Consider the following 16904-nt stretch of genomic DNA (forward strand, 5'->3'; position numbering starts at 1 on the left):
CTCTATCTCAAGCAGCTTACATAGATAAAGTGCTTGAATGTTTCTCAATGACAAATTCCAGGAAATGAAGTTTACCGTCCCACCATGGAATTCATCTTTCAAAGAAGCAGTCTCCCCAGACTCCTGATGAGGAAGATGCAATGAGAAACGTTCCTTATGCATTTGCAGTTGGAAGTTTGATGTATTCCATGTTGTGTACTAGAACAGATATCTCTATGCAGTGGGAGTAGTGAGCAGGTATCAGTCAAACCCAGGACCTGAACATTGAATAACAATTAAGCATATCCTGAAATATTTAAGACGGACTAGGGTTTTGTAATACGGCCTAGTCTAGTGCTTTGTAAAACATTCACATATTCATTGGTTTATAAGAGAAAGTCACTTGTTATAAAGATTTCAGTGGGGTCTTGCTTAAAACATGCAAGTTGGGCCCAGTAGTTTAAAAAGAAAATATCAGTTTTCATGAAAAGTTCTAAAAAAACCAAAAGTTCAAGTCCCACTGATAAGTTTAAAATGTCCCATTAAACATAACATTATTAAAAGAAAATGGTGTTTTAAATTGAACATTTCTCGTCCATAGGATGTCCCCACACCATACACACCAGGACGATAGAACTCCCCACATCACCACGCGTGCCATAGAGAAACCTATTTGCTACCTGGAAGGAAAAGTAAGGGGGTGAGCTAAAAGCCCAGTAAGGAAGTACATGCAACAAACAAGTAAGATAAAACAAATCACAAACACATCCATCCATCTTTATATATATCATAGCATCATTGTCATAATGGTGTCAATATCATAAACATAATCACGTCAACATTAACATCATCATCATCATAACGTCATCATAGCATAAACATCATAACATTATCATAACATAAACATCATAACATCATCATAATCATTTCCTTGTGAACATGGCCCGCTAACTTGTCCATGTCACCCTTTGAGGTAAACAGGATCTCTGGTCCTTGAATAACCTTGGCGCGTCCGCCCTTGGAGTTACGTATTCACATCCTTAGTAACTCGGGTTACGTCTTCATATCCTTAGTGTAATATGGCGGCCTTGAGGGCATGTTACAAGCTAGGATGGCGCTCGGTCAGATGCGCACACGAGGGTGCAGGCTGGTGAGCATGCTGATGCCTAGTTTGTACGGCAGTGGCATTTTCGTAAATAACTTCAATATTGCCCAGAAATGGAAGGGACTTGGTAGGCTCCATATTGAAGGGTCAATGAAGGCAATGGTACGATCGGATTTGGGAGATTCGGAGAATTGGCGAGCTGGAAGCCAAATATGTCTCCCAAGAAAAAATCATATATGTTCCTGGTAGAAGGCTAAAAGCTCAGAAGGCTCTTTGTAGGGGGAGCACCTGGTGTCAGCTCTCCACCACCCCTAGGAGCAAGTGCATCAAGTGAGCTACTACTAGTTGGGAGGACTAGTAGAGAGGGCATATGAGGACCACGAGGGGACTCATATGTCTCCATGAGTAGGAGTACTCATGGACATTACCGGGCCGCCCCGGTAGTGCGTCGAAGTGTGCTGCCAGAGGTTTAAGGGTACGGTTCCCTTGGCTTACTGGGATGCCGCTTGCATGGAACGTGGCCCAAACCATCGAGATATGTCGTGGTGCACCATGGCCATGAATCTCGACACGAGATGGCACGGGAAGTCATTTGTGGGACTTGTTAGCATGCAAGCATTAGAGGGTGCACTATGCTTGAGTAGGACAGAGGTCCAGTGTGTGCTACTAGTCTGGCAGCCAGTCTCGAGGGCCTGCCAACATGCATGATGGTATGGTGCCTTGAGGATTGAACCATGGACGTATGGGAGTCCTTGGTCTGTGACGTGAGCTAATCAGATAGTATCGAATGGGACATGATAGGAGGTGTTGGTACGTCAGCTTGGTGTTGGCTCTTAGCCACACATGCTACCTTGACTTGCGAATGTCTTGGTGAGCATCAGTGTTGGGATTTGCCTTGCCATAGTAAGAACCTATGGTCAGTGTGAGTGTCTTCGCTAGAGAGCCTTGATGCATGATTGCACTCATAGATGCTGGAGAGCATGACTCAGCGAGAGTTGTTCGAGAGACGGAAGTGTGCAGAGGCACACGGTCGTGCGAAAAATGTGCCCATTGTTATTCGAATGGTTGGAAGGCTGACCTTGGCTCAAAGGAGTCAAGGTGCCGCACGGGCATTTTCGCTGTCAAAATGTCAGCCCGTGACACTTAGCAACCCCTTTTGATGTGTCGCGTTCATCACGCTAACATCCATTCATAACATACAACATTCATACAATCCAAACATATCATCATATTAAAGCATTTCATAATTCATAGCACAAAGCATCATAACACTTCTATTCATACAAACAATCTTACCATTCACAACATAAAATAAATAAAATTCTATCTAACTTCCTTACCTCAGGTCCAAGCTAAGTAAAACGACAACTTCTCAATGAACCTATACCGTAATCAAAATAACATTCCTTAGTTTCACATAATCTCTATTTTGTCCACTCATATAACTCATGTGTGTATGAGTCATGCACACATGGTGAGAGTTAGTCACAACATCTAAACAAGGCATATTTACACATAAGGTCATAAAAGAATAATGCACATTCTACCTATATTGCATGCATGATCTTGTTATAAAAACTACATGATTGCATAATAGACATATTTTTTAACGTAAAAGTGAATTTGCATGCGACATGCATACGTGGGAACGTTGCGTAAATGTGGCGTTTAAAACTATAATTCTACGGATCTTACTTCTATTGTTTTCAAAATAATAAACTTGTAACATGCTTTGTTTACCATTATTTATCTTCTTAAATTACTAGGTTGGTTAAATCCCTCAAAACATTATTTTTATTTCATAAAATAATTTTATTTAATCATTTAAAATATAATAACTCCATTACTTACTTTTAAATTCCTTATAATAACCAAAACTAAAAATTATGTAAAATACTCATAATTTAACTTGTTTATTTTAAAAATAACATTATAATCCAATTAACAAATTTACAAATTCAATGTGAGAAAAATATAATTTTTAGATGTGGAAAAATACATTTTTACTTGTGTCATTTTTAAAAAATTAAATTTAAAATAGAATAAATTCATATGTGAAAAATCAAATGATTATTTTTATAAATATTTAACTAAACTTTCAGCCATAATTTAATTTACTTAAAATTCACAAGTGAACTAAATTTAACATTCTTCTTAATAAAAAAAATAAAGAAAATCATAACTATTAAAATAAACACTCATGTTATATATATATATATATATAATACCACTTTTAATATTATACCATAGTTTAGGGTATTAATTTATTTCAAAGTACTCACCAAATTTCTTTTATTAATAATACAACTTCACTTTTTTTACAAAAATTCCAGCAACTATCTTTATTCTCAAAATAACCATTTTTATGTTTAAAACTCAACATTTTCTCAAAAATAAAGAAAAAATCTGTAGGTAATAGATTGTGCAAAAATATCATTTTAAGTGTGAATTAAAACACCATTTTATGTTCACAAATACAACATATCATTAGAGACATTTCCCATGCATGCATATCATTATTTCACCAAACTTATTCACCATTTATTCACAAAATCAGAAAGCATAATTCATCATGAAATTCATATTTAATTGATGTTTCTCAAAACCCAATCCATAATCTTCGTGAAATCACTAACATATCAATTTATAAAAAAAATTCAAGACAATCCTTTCTTTTATTCAAATTAACCTAGCATGTTCCTAACTTGTATAAGTGACACAAAAATAAAAACATCACAATCATGCACCAATGCTCTAAAGGCCAAACCCTCATTCTCATTAACATAAAATACCAAGATCATCATATTTAGTGGATCAAAACCAAACCCTTGGATGCTTTCACATAGATATCATAAGATCAATATCATCATACTCAAGATCCTTAGATCAAACAATTCATATAACAAGAGATCAACATAGTTTCATAGCCAATATAAATCCATATTCAAAATCACAAACAACCATAAACCTAAACATACCCATAACCGAAACCAATACACATAAAATAGTAAAACTTCTAACCCTTATCTTTCACCCAATCTCATCTTATACAAATAGAAACAAAACTTTTTCATAGTTTAACCATAACACAATTTTCCCATGACCAATAATAATATGATGCCTAACACCAAAACCACATGAAATCATAGAGCTACACGCCTAGGCCAAACCCTTCATGTATCAAAGCCAAAATATCAATCAACCAATACAACCCAAAATCATAACAACAAAAGGGTTAGAAATCTCATTACCTCACTTGATTGTAAAAATCAAGAACACAAAAGTGACCAACCCAAAAATTATAGCCACCACTTGTTCAAGCCCTAGGTTTTTCGAAATCCACCATGAGAAAAGAAGAACACCAACAAACCACAATCCATAACTTATCAAAACTCAAGAAAGAAAAAGAAGAGAGGATTGAAAACCCACAAATACAAAAGATACATACCCTAGTATTGAATCCTTCATTCTCTTCTTCTTCTCCTCCTTCTTTTCTTTCTTCTTCTCCTTCTCTCTCTATCATGCCACTCTATCTCTCTCTCTTCCTCTCTCTAGCTCATGGTAGCCAACATGAGCATAATGCTCTCTATTTCACTCTTCCTTTTTTATTCTAAAGTGACCCAAAATAACTCAAAGCACAAAATGGTAAGTTTCCTATTTTCTATTTATTTTTCTTTTAATTTTCATTTATTTTTTTTTTATCATAAATGGTAGAAGATAAAAGATGATCACCTCCTTTCCCAAAATAGCCATTGACTTCTAATTTTAATTTATTTGATTAAGAAAATAAATGGAATAAAACTCATTTCCTTTCCCACTACACATACATGTCCAAGCCTTGTTTCCTCTTCCTTTTATTTTATATTTTTTTAATAATTCCAATAAATCCAATAAAAGGCAACTTCAAAGTGTGTAGAAAATTCTACACATGTGCACCATGCTACCATGCACTTGCACACACTGAATCGCTAGGGTGCATCACTACCTACCATGCACCTTAGTGCATTCAATCAAAACTCAAATAATCACATTTTAAAATATATATATATCATTTAACAAATAAGTTCACAAAAATTCTACCAAACAATTCTAACAATTATTTTAAACTAAACAAACATTTAAATAAAATAATTCACAATACTTAACAATTAAATAAAACAAAACACAAAAATTTTAATAAATAAAAAAAATTTGGTGCACTACAGGATTATATGTTAGTCTACAAGGTTGGTGTTTTGAACCTTGTACGCTACATCGATTCAGATTTTCAAACTGATGTTGATGACAGGAAGTCTACTTCTGGAATGGTGTTTACTCTAGGGGTGGAGCTATGATATGGAGAAGCGTAAAGCAGTCTACAATCTTAGAATCCACCATGGAGGCTGAGTACATAGTTGCGTCAAAAGGAGCTAAGGAAATAGTCTGGCTAAAGAAGTTCTATTCGGATCTTGGTGTTATTCTATAAATGGATAAACCGCTTGTGCTGTTTTGTGACAATACAGGAGCGATAGCCAACTCGGAAGAACCTCGTAGTCACAAGAGCAGTAAGCATATAGAAAGGAAGTATCACATTTTTCGAGAATATGTGGCCAGGGGAGATGTGAAGGTTATGAAGATTGCATCCGAAGACAATCTTGTAGATCCATTTACAAAGACACTACTAGAAGCTACATTTGCTAAGCATATCAAGGAAATGGGATTAGTAGAATTAAGGCATTAGTTTCAATTATTACAAGTGGGTGTTTGTTAGGGTTTTATTCCATAATTAAAACCAATTTCTTTGTAATCTCATTTATTATCAATAAAAGAATAGAAGTCATTTTTGACTTGGTCAATCACTTTGCTCACATGTTTTATTTTCATGATTATTTGTTTAATATAAACATCTATTAAATCCCGAACATATAGCTAATTATATTTATAGTGACGTAATCATAGTGGAATATAAATATGATTATATGTTCAAAATAAGTTAGTCCTAAGATTAGTCAGTGCACAGGATTTACACTGACTTGCCAATCTACGATATGTTCTACTTACACATCACAGTGTTATGTTCTTTCCAGAACATTAGCTAAGTAGATAAGATCGGATGTATTTGTTACAGTTGATAGGATAAGTAAACATACCGTTATTATCTATTGACAGTTGATTGGATAAGTAAACATACCGTTATTATCTATTCTGGTCATATCATATAGTTGAACATAGGTCAATTCAATCTCAATTCTGAATGGTTAGTATTCTAATTGATTGTATTATTTGAGTTCATTGACTTGTTCGTTACAAGCTTACCCTACGAACTAGCCCATACATACATCTTGGGAACTCAGTAGTATAATGAGTGGGAGTGTTAAACATAGATATGAACATCTATAGCTTCTGATGAAGAAGTGAAACAATGGTTTCCTTTTAGTTTGGTTCAAGGTGATAAATGATAGAGATCTCATTTCAGTAATTGATATTAGTTTACTGAAATATCTTTTACAAGGAACTTAGTGTTTTAAGGATAAAATACAATGAGGGGTAAAACGGTATTTTAGTCCCATCTCATTGTAGACCGTCTATAGAGGATTGAGTGAAAATTATGGTTGTAAAAATGGATAATTAATAGTGTATTTATATTTGTTATAGAGCGTTCTATGAATTCAAGAGTGCAATTCCAAGTCTTTAGTGGAATCACGAGGAATTAATAAGTTAGTAAATTTATTTGTTAGATTTATTATAAATTATTGGAGCTTGATTTCATAGGGCTATGGTCCCCACTGTACCTTGGATAAAATCATCTAGGTAGTCTCAATTAATTGATTTAATTATCAATTAGAATTATCAAAGTTGACCCGATCAATTTTGGATAATTTCACAGAGTTATGTAATTTAGAGAAAAGAGAAATTATGGCAGATTTATTAATTAAGATAAATTGGTATCTAAATTAACAATTAAGTTTAAATCAAGGTTCAAATTATAAATAACTAACTTGATAAAGGATTTATATAATTATTTAATTAATTAAATCAATAGAAAATAATACAAGCCTTGAATTTAAGTCCAATGGGCTTATAATCAAATGGGACATTTCACGGGCCTAAAGTCTATGATAATTTCGACCTAGGGCTGTTAATTGGCTATTATTTTATTGAATTTTTAATTAAATAAATGACCTAATAAAGTCTATAAAACGAATGTTAAGAGAGTTGAAAACACAAGTCAAGTCACAAGAAGACAGACACTAATTTTTTGATAGGTTTTAGATTCTCTCTAAACACAAGTCCTTTTCTAAGCCTCATTGTTATTTTCTCTTCTTCTCTCTGTATCTATCTCATGTGTTGAGAATTTCCCACTCTAGTCTAGGTGATTCTAAGGATACTTTGGAAGACTATGAAGAAAATTGAAGATCGGTTCAGTTTCTTTATAATACCCTACGACAGAAAGGATACAAGAGTTAGGATAACTGAAGGAATGACTGTTTCATTCCGCTGCATATAATGTAAGTATTCTTATTATTATTTCTCTTTGAATTCAATTTTAGAAACATGTTCTAGTTTATCTGATATTAATTTGTTTAATATTAGATCTACATGAAAATAACTAAAGATCTTGTATAAGTTTTCCTAACAGAGCCAATATTGGTGCCACTCCTGGCATAACAAAGGAAGATGTGTTCCCTGACAAAACCTGCTTTTTTAAACACCTAATCTCTTCCTCTTGCCTCTGAAATCCTAATTGCATATCTGTAAACACCTGCTACCTATTCTGAGGGACAGGTGGAGAGCTTAGGCCCTGGCTGTAATTCCCAGGCGCAGTATAAAAACCATCGGATCCCATTAACTACCTTGGAGACATAACCTCTGATTAGTCTGCAGTCAATAACTTAATCCATTAAGCATGATAAGCACATTCGAAATCCTTCCCCCACGAGAATAATCACACAACACCACCTTCACATACCACTACAATGCTAAATACATGCCCACAACATTCATACATCAATCAATAACCCCTGCTCATTCCAACATACATACCATGTTCTCAGCCCCAGCACACAAATAACATATTCATATAATCACTGAGCAGGTAATCACATAATCATATCAATAGTCAAGGGCTAAGCCCTATCAGAATTGCATGCTTCCTAATAAGGCATGTAGGTAAAGCGTTTATATCATATTTAAACAGTTAAGCACATAATCACATAAATAGTACCATACCCTGAGTGGAGCTTGTCTTTAGTGATGAGTCTACATGCCCAGTTTGTCTTCAGGAACCCTTAACCTTGGCTCGCTCTGATACCAAGTTGTAATTCCCTATTACCCAGGGACCATTGTACTGTGTACTTTAAATAGTGTTAAGCTCGCTAAAAGAGTCATTTGGCCATAATCGTGTAACTAAATGTGATTAACAGTTTAGGGTTAAAAATGTTGGTCAAAGATACAAACGTTTCACTAAAATGTTTACTGTATACATGGGATCCCAAAATACATTTAAGAGGTTAATTACAATGAAAGAGTTACAACCAACCACCCTAAGTGACGAAATAGGGTTTAACCTTAGTTCCTCTTTAAACCCTCGGTTGTGGTGGTCGAGCAGCCGCATATGTACACATCGTCACCTAAGCTCTCAAACTCAAAGATGTTCCAACTTTCTTTTGCCTTTACTTGCACCACATAGCACCCATGAGCCGAGGCTCAGCAAGAAAACTTAAAAATGCTCATAAGCAGTTAATAACATATCACCAAATCATGATAAGCATGCCTAGCAGTAACAACCCTACTCATACATGCATACAGGTGCAAATAAATGATTATGGAATCATTCTGGCTCAACGCCCTATGACATGGGACTAATGAGTCACCCTGGGGCCCTTTGCCCTGCCCTCTGTATAACCAGCTTTTGAGCTGATCTAGCGTACTTTGTGCTAGGTTGTCTTCGACCAATAGATCAACCAAGCATATGATGATCTCTTGGTTAGGCTAGATCATATGGACCAGCGCTTAGTGCGCTATTGCCCTACTTGACTAATAAGTCAATGCCTTACGACCAGCATTCAGTGTGTTAATGTTGTCCTTGACTAATAAGTCAGTGCCTTTCGACCAGCGCTCAGCACTATTGCCGACCTTGACTAATAAGTTAGGGCCTTTCAACTAATACTCACCATGCTAATGCCGTCCTTGACTAATAATTCAATGCTATGATATGTGACTATTAAGTCACCTTAGGTCTCTTAGCCATATCCTCTGTATAATCGTATCTGACGCTGACCAGCACTCAATGTGATAAGGTCATTCTTGACTAATAAGTCAATGCTAGGATATGTGACAATTAAGACACCTCAGGACTCTTAGCCATATCCTCTGTATAAGCGTACCTGGCGCTGACCAGCACTCCACATGCTAAGGTCGTTCTTGACTAATATGTTAATGCTAGTATATAGGACTAATAAGTCACCCTAGATCCCTTAGCTCTATCCTCTATGTAAGCGTACATGACGCTTCTAGTTCGCCTAACCACAACGACCAACACTATTGCCACTTTTGACTAAAAAGTCAATGTTTTTCAACCAACGCTTAACACTATTGCCAACCTTGACTGATAAGTCAATGCTAGGATATGGGACTAATAAGTCACCTTGGGCCCCATTTCCCTATCCTCTATATAACTAGCCATGGAACTAGTCAACCACTTTAGTTTTCTTTGACCATAGGGTCGGATGAGCGTATAACGCTCTGTTGATTAGATCTAATCATATTGACCAGCACTCAGCGCTATTGTCATCCTTGACTAATAAGTTAGTGCCTCCTCAATTAGGTAATGTAAACAACCATATATCATATGTCAAACATCCAGATATAAGGCATTCAGCATGCTTAATCAATAATCACAAGCTTAATCATAATCTGATAGAGGTGGTATTGTTTCGGAAGTCAATAAATCTGATAAAGATGAAGCACATCACTTAGTCTTACAAAATATTGATGATGTTCAACCATACATCGAGTAAGTTCCTATACATATGCATGGTCAATCTTATTTTTCTTTTTCATTATATTAACAATGAATGTAGTTTGTTTATATAAATGATTTTTCTTAAAGAGAACATTTCAATTGGATCAAGACCACTTATCCTAATAAGTCTCGAAATAAAAAATGGGTACAAGATGAACATTATCAAAATTTCAGTACTTGGTTCGAGAATGAGGTAAAATTCTTGTGTTGTTCCTATTTGAGTGTTATTGTATTTTAGGTTGTTAGAATTTAATATACTTTGTTTTATTTTATTGTATTCTAGGTTCTGAATAACACCACAAACAAAGTGTCTGAAACACTAAAATGGATAGCACGAGATCCTTCAATGAGTGTAATTAAGTATCAATGCTATTATATTCACAGTACTCAATTCAACACCATTGAACGTGATAATATTAGAAAGACACAAAATAGTGGTGTTACTATTATCGCCCAGACTTTTCAAATATCTAGTTCCAAAGATAAAAATCCCATACAATGTGATATGACATTCTACGGGGTGATCAAAGAAATTTGGGAACTAGATTATGTGACTATTCGAATTCCTCTATTCTTGTGTGATTGGGTGAAAAGTGATAATGGGGTCAAAACAGATGACTTAGGATTCACACTGGTGGACTTAAAACGAATAGGACATAAATCTGACCGCTTTATAATGGCGTCACAAGCCAAGCAAGTATTTTATGTGAGTGATCCAGTAGATGCTCGATGGCCAGTTGTCCTAACAAGTCAACCGAAAGATTATCTGATCAAAGAATTTGGGAGCAATGATATTATACTTGAATAAGAAACATTTACAATTGCTTCACCGCCTATTGATTTCATCATTGATAATGATGCTTACTATATACGCAAGAATGGTGAAGGGTTGTGGGTAGATAATTAAAGGTATATATATTAATTTTGTGATTTTGTTTTTATGTATTTTTTGAAGTTTATACTAGATAATATTTTTGTTTACTTAATTGCATATTTATTGATTATGGATCCATCATATGCTAATGAGGGTGATCCATTTGTTGATAATGATGGTAATGGTCTGGAGGGGATTAATCCTACTGCGCCAATAAATACACAAGATAAGAAGTATTGGGGCAAATCGACTTGCAGTGATGTATTCAAAGCAAGAAGTGAGGGGCACAATTATGAAGTCGAGTGCAATCGTTTTGGTCGAGCGATGGAAAAGGGGGGCTTCAAGAAGAATAGCACCATTGGTCTTCTATCACGCACAATCATTCCTTTAGATGTCGACAATTGGAAAAAAATGCCGAAGGATAAAAATTACACTTTATGGGGTCAAATACAAGTAAGTTATAATATTAACTATTAAATTTATCCTAACAAATTAATCTATTGAAAAATGTTTAATGTTTTTGGGTACGTTTGTGCAGACTACGTTCAAACTTCCAAATTCTTCTAAAACAGACGTCCTCAAAGAAGCAGGAAAAACATGGAGAAACTGGAAAACCAGACTAACAAAAGATCTTATTTATGTATATAAGAATGTAGCTCCTGAGCTTCTTGACCAGCCGCCATCAGACTACGTCGAGTATTACGATCCAGTAGATTGGAAAAAAAAATTGCGAAAAGACTAACCCAACTGGGAAGAGATGAGGAAAAAAAACAAGATGCTCGGGCTCAAAACAAGTATCCACATCACTCAGGGCGTGGTGGTTATGCACTGGTAGAGCAACAAATGGAACAGGAATTGGGTCATGAGTTGACCGAATATGACAGAGCTGAGATGTGGACACGGGAACAGATGAACAAGAAAGGAGATGTTATTGATGAAGAAGCTCGAGAGGTGGTGAAGAAGATTGTAAGTATTCTTCGATTTTTGAAAATAATTTTAATGATTAATGTGTGTGTTAAATTCTAATTGATTTACTAACTATGTATATAGGCATAATACAGGCAAAAAGTAGCAGAACATGAGTTGGTGGAGGAAGGTTAAAATGATATAATAACAATGGCATTAGGCACTCCAGAGCATGGAGGATTTGTTAGGGGATCGGAGCACATGTCGCTCCCCGTCAATTTTTTCATGTCCCACCGCCAAGAAGATTTAATCATAAACAAAAAGGTGTGGAAGATGCTCCTTATAAAGACCTTGAAGAGAAATGGCGTCAATTTGAAGAAAGGGCACATCAATAGGAGAAAAAGTTAAACCAGTTGATGGCGCATATTGCATCTCAACAGAGAGATGCATTTGGATCATCAAATGCATCTGGTTCGAGTGTAGGAGGAGCCTCAAACACACAACATGCACCATATGCCCCTCCACCACCGATACAGGCTCCATATGCTCCTCCACCACCGACATGGGCATTATATGCTCACCGACCACCCTCACAGGTACCATATGCTCCTCCACCACCGACACAAGCGCCATGTGCTTCCCCACCACCACAGTCAAATGTTCTTGATGAGGTAATAGTTTCTTATTAATTCATTATTGCATATATTTGATAAAGTAAAAATAAACTAGTTTATCGAAAAATCTAACAGATTAATTGTAATGTAACTGATTAATTGTAAATTGTGTCTTGGTTCGACAAAAAATATAGTTGCAGAGGGGAAACTTTTAAGTACCTATTGCACAAAGATACATAGCGTTCAACTGCCTCCTGGAAATTATCATGTGAGAGTTGAGGTAGCCATTCAAGAGAACGCTAGTTTACCATATCCGCTTACAATGGAAGGTTATACACTGGTTGGACAAGCAGTCGAGTACGATGTTGGATGACCACAACATTGGGTCCTTACTAATCAACAAACGAAAGAGCCACTTGCACCCTCTACTTAACAGCCAAGACAATCAAAGAAAAGAATAGAGGCATGGACAAAGGAGCCTACAAAAGTTCCTATGACAAGAATGGTTAAGTATTTGGTGAAGTTTACAGATAAATGGAAAGCTGACCGCATGGTAGAAATTCCAATTGTAGAAAGGGTATTTGGATTTCAAACTATCGCTATGTTAGGGAAATATGATATCCTCCACTTTTGCAACTATGAGATGATCAGACAGATGAACTAGCATTATATATGAGGTACAATGGTGTTTATAAACTTTTAGTTTATTAAGTGTAACTTGAAATTTAATAGTTTATTGACTTTTTTAATTATATGTAGTGTGCTCGATGATTTAGTGCAAACGAAGGGTTTGAACCACATGTACACTTTCATTCATCCCGCTTTAATGTCCACTAAGGCAGGAATCAATGAAATACGTGCTAAAATCTCTTCGATCAGTTTCTACAGATGGAGCTAGAGACAGTTTCTAATTTGTCCTTGGTACAACAAGTAAGTCAATTTAATTTTATATTCATACATTTTGTTTATTGATAAATATCTTACACAAGTTTTTTTATTGTAGCTATCATTGGATGTTAGTATTAATTCAGCCACACAGTCATTCGGTAGTTTCATAAACATACATACATCATTATTTTTACATTAAAATTGAAATTTTTTTTGATAAAAACGTACCAAAATGAGCTAAAACCGAAGGGGGCGCCACTGGTTTTTTCAGTTTTCGTTTCTAAAATTTTAGGTATAATGGGGGTTCTATTGGGGACGAAGGGGGCTTATTTACTTAAAGGGCCATTTGTATCAGTGGCCCACTAACGCAAACTATCTCGTTCAACGTCGTCAGTGTTCATTATGATGCAATTGCCCCCTCATTTATAGCAGTGCCCAACTGCCACAAATGCTAATTCTTGGTCAACAGCGTCAGTCAGCTATGTTGACTGACGCGTTTGACTGACATAGTTACCCTTTTGTAGTAGTGTATGAAGGGTCTTCCTTTTCTGATAACTGGGGCCTCCACCCCTACTTGCTCCCAATAATGGAGGTACCATTGCCTGAGTTTCCTACCCCACGACACCCTCGCTCAATATCTCACCTCTTGCGTCCTCTATAGCAAGGACCCACCCTACCACCTGAGCGTAGGTAGAAATCTCATTAACAGGAGCGATCCAAACTCTATGGGCCACCCCAGGGTTCGACCCTCGAATGAATCGTTCTTTCTGGCCACATCGGTTGTTACCAAATCAAAAGTGAACATGGCTAACCATCAAATTCGTTGACATACTCTGTCACTGTATTACTGCCTTGGACCAAATTCATAAACAAATTGGTCTTCGCAATTCGACTGCGTCACAGTAGTACCTCTCGTTGAACAATTTTCTGAATTCCTCCAAACCCATCATAACAGCATTTCGAGTATGGAATACCACTTCCCACCACGTTCGGGAATCCTCCTACAACATTTACGTGGCACAAGCCACTCTATCATTGCCTTCTGGTCCTATATAGTCAAGGATGGAACTAACTGTGCCCATCCAGTGTTCAGCTCAGAACGGATCTAAGCCCCCGTCAAAAACTAGAGGTAATGCCTCTGGAGTCTATCATACAACAATTCCCATCTACTTCCACCCTCATAATGAACAAAAACTGATGTCATTTTCATCGAATCGCACGGAGCAACGTTCCCTGATGGAACCCACTATCTATAATGACCCAATTATTTCTAAGACCTTGAACCATTAAAACGAGTAGACATAACTACTACTTTGACGAGAACATACATAAGAAATATTCATAACTTTATTAAAAAAAACTCCAAAGTAAATATTCGAAATACATAAATGTGCGGTGTGGGATCCCATTGTTTTAAAATAAAACATAACTTTAAATTAAATGAAATTGTTTACAAAACTAAATGCAGAAAATACATAAAAAAATAATTTAAAAGACTAAAAATAACACCGCCCTCGAATCGACACGCAGCCCATCCATTCCATTCAACCACAACACACATGCCAAGCTTCCAAGAATCCTTCTGCCTCCGTATCTAGTTTCTTGCATCACACTAAAAATAAAAGAATGAGTCTAATGCCCAGCAAGGAAAATCTACTAACAACATACAACATAAATCATAAACATGAGACTATATCATAAACATATACTACAAAATATATGACTATAAAAACGTATATCATGTACAACTACAATATTAATGGCCATTAACTCATTAACATGGCATGTGATAAAACCATCTAGATCCTCTGTCTACTAATTAAGGTAGGTTAGATCACATGGTAGTATATGATAACCCATCTTGGTAGGGTAAATCATAACTCTAAACCATGAAAATGATAAAAAAATTCTTGGGGATTGCTATCTATGCAAGTCATATGCCCAAGCGACTACAACATAAATTCTTGGGGCTTGCTATCTAAGCAAGTCATATGCCCAAGGACTACAAAAACATATTTATACATATACATATTATAGCGTAAAACATATCATAACATAAACATATGAACACATTAAAATCTATCCTATTTTCCTTACCAACACCGGGATATGAGAACAAGGATGAGATTTGGAACACTCCTAAAACCAATAATACAAATGGTGAGTATTTCTAAAGAATAAAGAATGAATGTGGAAACTAAACCATCAAGAAGAAACATACTAAGAAAGAACTTAAGTTTCAAGAACCTAATCAAGAACCAATAACGAAAGTTAGGATCTGAATAAAAGGAACTAAAGAAAACTAAAGAGATTTAAAGGATTGGACTTAAAGAATAGAAGTACCTTAGTTGACCTTATGGATTGGTCTAACTCCAATACCAAAATACACTAAACCTCACTTCCCAAGTATTTTATAAAACTTAAGAATGGCAAAGCTTTTTCCCAACCCAAGTTTTTATCACTCTATGGTAGTACTAGCACCTTGGAGTCTGATCAGAACTTAAGAGTGAGGAGAAGGGCTGGGTTCTAAGTCCTATTTATAGAGTTCTAGGAATAAAATTCTTCTTTTTGGCTTTGAATAAAAATAATGAATTTAATTGAAAATATTTGAATATTCTTCAGTCAAAGGCTTAGGACTCGATCAAATTATTTAGAGGTAGGTCTAAGGAGTCAAAGCTTGTTTTAAAAATTAACAATAAAAAAAAAAAAAATAGAATCCTAACTTCTAACTTCCTAACTCTCGTAACTCTAAACTCACTTGTATAAAAATCAATATAACTGGAGCTGTAGGACTCTGATTTAGACCATTTTTATACGTTTAGAAAGATAATTCAATTATCTACAACTTTTTAGAAATACTATTTTTTGAAATTCATAATTTAATTGGGTCAAAAATAGGTCAGAAGTTACAGTACCCTAAAGTTACGAGAAAATCTATTTAATTATCTAAATAACAACCTAATCCACAAATTTCTTAACTAACCATAAAATAACAAGCTCTAATTCCCTAATAATCATGCTTATGACAAGTGTCATATTCTTATTGGCTCTATCTAAACCTTAGGTTATAATAAATAATACATCTAGGACCAGCAATATTAATCAAACCTTATGTTATAATTAATATTCTTAAACTATAGGTTAAACTTATAAAATTCATAACTATTGCTATGAGTTTCCAACTAAGTCTCGACTTGAACCAAAATCCACGGAATCTAACATACTACAAACTAATACTAACTACTACTACTATCTAGCTAGTTAAGTAAATATTCTGGGACTCTACAATTCTCCCCCACTAAAAAGAATTCCGTCCCTGAAATTTACTTATCAAAAAATTACGGATACCAGGTTAACATGTCTTCCTCCAACTCCCACGTTGCCTCCCGTTCAGAACTATTACTCCATCAGACCTTGACTATCGGAAAACTCTTAGACCATAATTCTTTCATCATTCTATCTAGGATGCTAGCTGGCCGTTCCTCGTAACTCAAGTCTTTCTGGAGTGCTATCATATCATATTTGAGGATGTGA

This window comes from Humulus lupulus, chromosome 1 (genome assembly GCF_963169125.1).
Source record: "Humulus lupulus chromosome 1, drHumLupu1.1, whole genome shotgun sequence".
NCBI classification, from domain to species: domain Eukaryota; kingdom Viridiplantae; phylum Streptophyta; class Magnoliopsida; order Rosales; family Cannabaceae; genus Humulus; species Humulus lupulus.